This window comes from Lathyrus oleraceus, chromosome 1 (assembly GCF_024323335.1).
Source record: "Lathyrus oleraceus cultivar Zhongwan6 chromosome 1, CAAS_Psat_ZW6_1.0, whole genome shotgun sequence".
Lineage (NCBI taxonomy): Eukaryota > Viridiplantae > Streptophyta > Magnoliopsida > Fabales > Fabaceae > Lathyrus > Lathyrus oleraceus.
In genome coordinates this window covers 379,585,589-379,594,282 of record NC_066579.1, presented here as the reverse complement: position 1 = coordinate 379,594,282, position 8,694 = coordinate 379,585,589, and positions in this window count along the sequence as shown.

Genomic DNA, 8,694 nt, shown 5'->3' with positions numbered 1-8,694 from the left:
GCCTAAAAATAAAAACGGAATAGCTCGCTAAGTTGAAAACCCGAAAGGGAGGCTTAGGCAAAAATGAGCGTCTCGGTGGATTGAAAACCCGAAAGGGCGATCCAGGCAAAAGTTATAGACAAAAAAATGATATTTGCATCCCGCTAGATTGAGTACCTCATCCTGGGGCAATCTAGGTAAAAATTAGGGATTTGGCAAGTAACTGTATCCTGACAAGACTGTGTTCTACATCTGTCATCCATCAGAGATTCTTGTTCATTCGTCGTCAACTGAAGCTTCGAATACATCAAACTCGGAATTGGTGGAGAAATGGTCATTATGTTCAATGTAGCCCTTTTCCAATATATATCACCAATTTCAAACTTGTAAAAGATCTATGGAGTCTTGCCATTTGCAGGCTACCATTCCATCAAATGAATTTGAGCTTTTATCTAATTATTTGCACTCTTATTTGTTTCAATTCAACAAATGTTTTGCATGTTTTAATTGATAAAATGTCATTGTTTTAAACAAACAAATTTTTCACAAATTGTTTTTGAACAAAATGAACGTTCACAATGATGAAAGGATACTTAAGGAATTCTCAGTGCTCTCCCAAGGGTGGCATGATTTCCAACAGGGTAAGACATTTGTTCATATCCCTGGAATTTGACTGTATCCTCTTCCTCCAGAGCCTTTTGTGGTTTTCTCCCGAGCAGAGTGCCTTTTGTAGCTTTTTCCCCTCAGCAGAGTGTTGGGAAGATTCATTTGTCCCTTTTCACTTCAGCAGAGCAACGGTCTTCCCTCCTCAGCAGAAGTGTTTTCTTTGGAAGGTTCAGTATTTGGCGGTTGATCCCCAGTATTCCTCCACTTCCTTGGATAGTTCATCCCCAGTAGAGTTGTTGGTTTGGCGGATCTTATCCGTAGTGATAGATCCCCAGCAGAGGTTGGTGTGATGGATTGTTATTTGTGACAGTTCATCCCCAGCGGAGTTGTTGGCGTGTTGGATTTTATCCCTGATGATGTTATCTTCTTCAGATAGATCCCCAGCGGAGTTGTTGGTGTGTTGGATCTTATCTACGATGATGTTATCCCCTGCGGAGATATTGCTGTTTCCTGGCATATCTAGTCTCCAACAGAGTTGTTGGTGTGGTGGATTTTATCTGTGATGACAGTATCCCCAACCAGATTTGCTTTTGTGCCAAATTCTACTTGCGCATTAAGCTCTTCTCCCTAGCTGAGATTTATGGTCTATCCAAGAGTGGTATTACTTGTTCAGATGTTCACCACTCTCCCCTTCAGCTGAAGAGCAATCTTTTCTTCCTCAGATAGATCCCCAGTAGAGTTGTTGGATTTTATCTGTGGTGGTGTTATCCCCTGCAGAGATATTGTCGTTCCTGGTATCTCTGGATTCACCAGTAGAGTTGCTTTGTGGCAGTTTCTGCCTGTGCAGTGAACTCTCTTCCCTAGCCGGATTGATTGATGATTCATCCCCCAGAGATTTGGTGATTTCCTGATATCTCTGTTTTCCCAGCAAGGTTTTTTCTTCTTAGCATCTCGGATCTCCATCAGATTGGATGTTCTCCGGTGATCCTGGCTTTCTCCTTTGAGGTGTAGTACCCGATGGTTGATTCCTGGGCCCGTTTGTGTTAAATATGTTTGTTTGTCAGCATTCATCAAACATAAATCACACATATACATGCATAATCATAACATTCAGATATTCATGTTGCATTCTTTGCCATATATCGTTGTTTGTTGTCTCCTGCTATGTGGTGATATATTTTTCCCCAAGCAGATGTCGGTGTCTGATCCCTCCATATAGAGTCAGCCCCATAAGCAGAAAGTGTTATCTTTCATGCCATTTCCCCACTGAGTTATATCCTCGTGGATGACGGTTGTTTCCGTTTCCTCCCAACACATACATTGGGATGAGTTCCCTATTGATTTATATCCTCAGTAGGATGAGTCTTGATTCAGTTTGCCTTTTTGGTTTGATCCTAAATCGGCCCTTTTCGTGACTGTCTCTGGCTTTTTCCCTGTGGTAGATGAATAACTGCTCAATAATCGGCAATCATCTTATCCCCAGCGGATTTTTGTGGTTTTCTACTCAGTATCCGGTAGTTGTAAACCCTATCCTTATCCTCAGCGGATTCTTTTGGTCTTCTACCCAGTATCTGGTAGTTGTAAACCCTATTTCTCCCCTTTGTAGAGTTAATCTTTGTTGTTCATCCCAACCGATGACGGTTACTCTTCTGTGGTTTTTTGCCCAGTTTTCGGTAGATGTAATCCCCTCTTTGTTGGTTACCATTATCCCATATTCGGTGTCGATATTCCTTCCTTCTTGTGGATGATTGCTCCGAGTAAGCAAATTTATCCCCAGCGGGTCCTCTTTCATTTACCGTTTGCCGGTAACGATTGTTGCTCCCCCTTGATTGGTCATCATTACATACCTAGTTTGGTTTCCCGATGCCTTTCTCTTTTCGGTCGATTTATCCTTTGTTAACCTACAACCCGGTTGTGGATAATCTTCCTTTCAAGTATACTATCTACGTTTTGACGGCAATAGATAATATATCTCATGCACTCTTTGGTGGAAGTCTTTTGTTGTTTTTCCCCAACTGAGTAAGATTCGTGTTCCCCTTTGTGGAATAGAATGTCCATCCTATAATCAAGTTTGCGTTCCAGCTTTCTTTAGGATGATGAGTATTTTGGCACACACACCAATTCACGCCTCGGTCGATTTATCCTTTGTTAACCTACTACCCGGTTGTGGATAATCTTCCATGCGAGTATATTATCTACGTTTTGACGGCAATAGATAATATATCTCATGCACTCCTCAGTCGAAGCCTTTTGTGTTTCCCCAGTTGAGTAAGATTCGTATTCCCTTTGCGGAATAAAATATTCATTCTACTCCATTTGCTGAGATAGTTGCCTGTTTGCGCAATTTATCCCCAGTGAGTCATCTCTCGTCTACCCTGTTGTTGTTGGTAACGATTGTTTCTCCCTTTATTGGTCATCATTATATACCTAGTTTGGTATCCCGATGCCTTTCTCTTTTCGGTTGATTTATCCTTTGTTAGCCTACAACCCGGTTGTGGATAGTCTTCCTTTCGAGTATATTATCTACGTTTTGACGGCAATAGATAATATATCTCATGCGCTCTTCAGTTGAAGTCTTCAGTTCTTCCTCAGTCGAGTAAGATTCGTATTTCCTTTGTGGAATCGAATGTCCATCCTATAAACAAGTTTGCGTTTCTGCTCTCTTCAGGATGATGAGTGTTTTGGCACACACACCAATTCACGCCTCGGTCGATTTATCCTTTGTTAACCCACTACCCGGTTGTGGATAATCTTCCATGCGAGTATATTATCTACGTTTTGACGGCAATAGATAATATATCTCATGCGCTCTTCAGTTGAAGTCTTTTGTTCTTCTCCCCTCGAGTAAGATTCATATTCCTTCTTGTGGAGTCGAATGTCCATCCTATAAACAAGTCTGCTTTTCTAGCTTTCTTCAGGATGATGAGTGTTTTGGCACACACACCAATTCACGCTTTGGTCGGTCACCTATTATATACCCAGTAGCCGGTATCCCTGGTGTTCCTTCCTTTCTGCTCCCTATTATGACCTTGGTCCCCTGTGGAGTCAGATTTTCCGAGTTTTGTTACCCAGTATCCGGTAACACCTCATCCCTTTGCTTCCCATGGAGAATCTTTTTAGATTTCCCCAGCGGTTTCCGTTGTGATTATCCTTTTGCTGTGTTGGCGTTTTCTCCAATACATGCATTTTCCCGACAGGGATGTTTGTTCATATCTTTCCCCAGCCTGAGTCCGGATTTTTATCCGAAGTATCCTTTTGTGGATAGTTTTGCTGTGTTGGCGTTTTCCCCAACACACGCATCTTTGAGTCATCTTGTGTCTTTCCATTGGATTTATTCCCTTTGGAAACTCTTTTCTCTAGTGTCGAGTCGTGACCTGCTCACGCGGTGTCAGTCCTTCACTTCCCTAGTTCTGAGTCGCGACCTGCTCACACTTTTCTTTTCTTATCCCTATGAGAGTCCCGTTAGAGTCTCTGTTCCTAGTGAGTGTTTTACTCCTATGGATTGTCTTGTTTCTCTGATGTCTTTTCTTCTTTGTGGACACATATCCCCACATAGTTTTGTTTTGCATACATATATTTGCATCATGAGGTCTCTCAGGGACCAAAATTTGTCTATTTGTTATTATTTAAGCCCATTCTACCTCGTCGAGACGAAGATTTTAACCTTCACTTCTCCGGTTAGAATGACCTTAAATAGGGGCATCTGTAAGACCCCAATTTTGTCCCTAAGATCCCTCATGGCATCATAACATTGCATTGCATAGCCTCAAGGATCATTGAGCATCTTGGCTTCCTTTCCCTTTGGGTGGGACCTCTTTGTGAGTGATTTGAGATCACCAGGCATGCTTGTATTGTATATCATTGCTTTTATCATTTTGCTCACTAACCAAAAAGCACAAAAATATGTCATTTACCTTTTTGTTTTGTAGCATCAAGCAAGCACAGGTCAAGCACTTCAAAAGCATTCTTTGTGCAAGAGCTGAGATATTTTACTTGGCTCAAAGACCACATGACCATCATATTGAGCTTACATGAGCTAAGGTTTCATTTTGGAGCCATTTCATCAAGGGTTTGAGGCCCAAGTTTATCAAGGCATTCCAAGTCACCTGAAGACCAAATGGCCAACTGTGCAGTCAACTGAGGGCTTTGAGGTGGGGAGATGATTTGAAACACCTCAATCATGTTCAAAAGAAGTCCATTTGTCATTTCAAACCTCTATCTTGAAGATTTTGAAGTCATGGCAAAATTTTCCAAAAATGGAAAGTGACCTGTAATTTCAAGTTTCCAAAAATGGCAAGTTTTTGGTCCACATTCAACTTGACTTATCAACATCAAAGAAGCTTCAAATGGATTTTTGGTGAACATGAAAGTTGAATATCTTTCTCTCCCATTTCCAAAAAGTACTATATCATGTCCATCTGAATATTGGTTGAGAAGTTATGGCCAAATGATCACAAAGCATGCATGGAAGTTCAACATGGCATAACTTTTGATTCAAAACTCCAAATTGGTCCACTCTTTTTGCAAAATGCTCCTTGTGACCAATACTTTCCAAATGAATCATTGCCATGCATGGAAGAAGCTCATATGACCACTTGTTCATACATGTGCATTTTGGAGGGAATTTTGATAATTCAAATTTGGTTGATGATGCAAGCAAATTACCAATTCAATGTTGATTATTGGATGATTTTAAATGATTTCCAAGCTTAGCATGGCACTGTTCACGTGTAGCATATGCATGCTAGCTCAATGTGCATTTTTGCATTTTTACTCCAATTCTCACTAATCATGTTTAGCCATTGCCTAATTGGATTTTCAGTGTGATTAACAGGTGATATAAAAGCAAACCCCTAACTGTTTTGCAGAAGAGAAGCATTTTCAGATCTCAAATTTCACATTCCCTCCAATTTTTCTCTCTCTTCGAATCTTTCAATTCTCCACACAAACACCAGATTTTATTGCATAATCTTGATCATCATACCTCATTGATCAAGATTCAACCATTACTTTGATCAATTCAGCTCAGATTCGTGCAGTTCAAGTGCAAACTCATGGTTATGGATTTCTGAAGTTGAGCTAGATTCAAGCTGTTTCCATTGTTGATTCTTGTTCAAAGCTCCAAAGCAAGTATAGAGGAGAAGATCTGGAGAGTTTGGAGGCTTGAGGATACGAATTCAGCCACTTCCATTTCAAGTAGGTTGAAAATTGATCTTCTCTTTTTGCCAATTTCTTGCCATGAATGTGTAGATCTAGTTCCCCTAAGTATGCTGATATGTTATGTTTTGAAAATGGATGAAAATTCAGCTGGTATGGTTGAATTAAAGTTTTGATGTTGAATTCGTTCTTGCTCGATCCATGCGATTCATGAGGAATTAGGTTGATTGAATATGATATCTGAGATCTAGGTTGAATGTTGGTTCGATTGATGTGCATTTCATTGATTTCTGGAATTTTTTCATGTGGACTCTGCCGGAATCCAACCGTAGAAGACGATCGGAGAATAGCTCCTCCGTCTGGTTTTATTTAGGGTTTATGCTGTGTTGGTGTCCACGTGTGTTTCCACGTTTCGCTTGCTTGGCTGTTTCATTGGCTTGTATGCGTTTGACCTGCTTGCGTGTTGTTGACTGCGCTGAGTGTGTATGCCACATCGTTTAATGAAACGATGCATTTCATTGAGGCTGACGTGGCTGCTGATTGCTTCGCTTGTGTGTCCATTCCATTGGACCTTGTTTATTTGACTATGCCATGTGTTCGGTTGACCGTTTAGTGTGCATGCCACTGTGTATTAGTAATACGATGCGTTTTGCTTTTGAACCTAGACCGTTTGATCAGGATAGCGCGCTTAATCTGATGGTTGTGATGATTCTGATTTGTTTTCAAATAATATTTTCCCTCCATATTTCATTTCATTATTCCATTTATTTCATTCATCTTTTAAAAATCATTAAAAATTGAAAAATACTCCAAATTGATCCCAATTTTTTTTCACATTCTTGTTTTGATCTCTAGTTTTTTAGCATTTATTTCATGATTTGTTTGGTTCTGGATTTTTAATTGTTTTTTTTTATTGAACCTTATGCCAAATTGATATGCTACATTCATTGCTTTGTGAAATGCTATGTGTTGATCCAATTGATCTGAAATTTTGCATGCTTGATCTTCACATGTGATATGATTTTTGAGCTTTGGTTTGGAATTTTTATCATATGCTATCATTGTTTTTGACACATGGAAATATCATGTGACAATTTGTGTCACATTTTGGGCATTGCATTTGTACATTTTTGTTTACCTATCATTTGAACTCTTCTGGATCTAATTTTTTGCACATTGTATGTTCATGACATGGTGAGTTCACATAAAACATTTCAAGGCCATTTGATGCATTTCTGTTTTGATTTGGACTTTCTAATTTGGATGTCCAACTTTGTGCACATTGTTTGCCTTTGCTTTACATTGATTATTTGATGCCTTTGCCTTGTGAATTGATGTTGGTCTTTTTGAGGACATCTTCTTGATTGCTTGAATGTGCATTATGTGAAAGATTGACTTCTGTTTTGATCATTTGGTTTGGTTTTGAACCTAGTCTTTGCACTAGTGTTTTTGTACATAACTAAGTGTGCTTTGTGTTTCAGGTTTGGAAATTTAGCATTGATGTTTGGTTTGGTCTCACTTTGTGAGATACAAATGATTTGAATTCTAACACATTGCTGTTTTATAGGATTCTAAGTGATAGGCTTGAGCTTCATTTGATTGCTTGACCATTGTACATTGAATTGTGTAACAGTTGGACTGTCTGTCTGTTTGTTTTCTGAATGCGATATTAACTGTTTAGCTCTTGTACAGGTACACTAGTTGCTAGCTTTTAGCTCTTGCTTGAGCTTTGGATTGTGGTTGATACACCACTTAGGTAGCTATTCTCTTACTCCATGTAGTCTGGAAGTCCTGTCACCTTTTTGGCAGGCATTTGGCTGAAGTCCTTCTTAAGAGGCTCTGTTTGTGATTGTTTACATTTGTGCCAAAGACCTCCAAGTGAGGCATGTTACTTGATAAGTCCTCCTAAGTGAAGAGGAAATTGACGGATAAAAGGGATTAGCAATCAATCCCCCGTTATTCAGTGAGTCGTTCATTATGCTTGCACTACATGCTGATGCTCTTGAACAAGTACCCAAGATCTTTGTCCAGTGTCTGTCAAGTGGAATAGGATCCCACTTTCTAGATCCCCACGCTTTCTTTATCATGAGCTCACCCAGGCCAGGGTTAAGAGCATGAGGTCTCATCCTCATTTCCATCTTTGATCAGCTTCACCCTAACTCTCAATGTTAGTGGTTAAGAGCTTCAAACTACCATTGTACAGTTTGGCTTGTTTGTCGAGGTTGATATGACCCCTCTTGACTAAAGCCTACCCCTTGGTTTGAAGCCTCTTGTTTGTATATAGAGTGTGATGATTGTTTGCATTGTTTGCATTTGCTTGTTTGCTTTTGACATTTGTTTGTTATGTTTGGAGTCGAATCTAAGTCCATATATTGGCATTCTGTTTCCGTTTTGTTGTCAGGAGTCGGATATAAGTCCATATATTGGCATTCTGTTTCCGTTTTGCTTTTCAGGAGTTGGGTGTAAGTCCATCTATTGGCAGCTTGTTTCCTTTTCATTTGAGGTTCTCTTATGAGATTTGTTTATTGCTTTTTCCTTGTGCTTGCCTATTCCAAAGGAACTTACTTGGATCATCTCTATGATCTCGAGAAAGGAACTCCTATTGTGTGGTTCTATCCATTACCATCACCTTAACCTTTTCTCTCCATCCTAACCCAAAACCAAAGAAAACTATTTGTGCAAACATTTGACTTGTTTTCAACATTAGAAACCTAAGCCTTAGGCTTTTGATTTTCAAACTTTCTTTTCATAACACTCATTTTGAATTGAATCTTTAAGTCAACTTTGACCATTTTGTACATACTTCTAATTGGTTAATGCAACCCACTCATATGTGCTTCTTTTGTGATTCCAATGATCGCTTCTTAATCAAATTTTTCATAAACCTTTTGCTATTAGGTTTGAGTTATCTTTGTGGTAGATGTAATACTCACCTTTGTCCTTAGTGAGTGG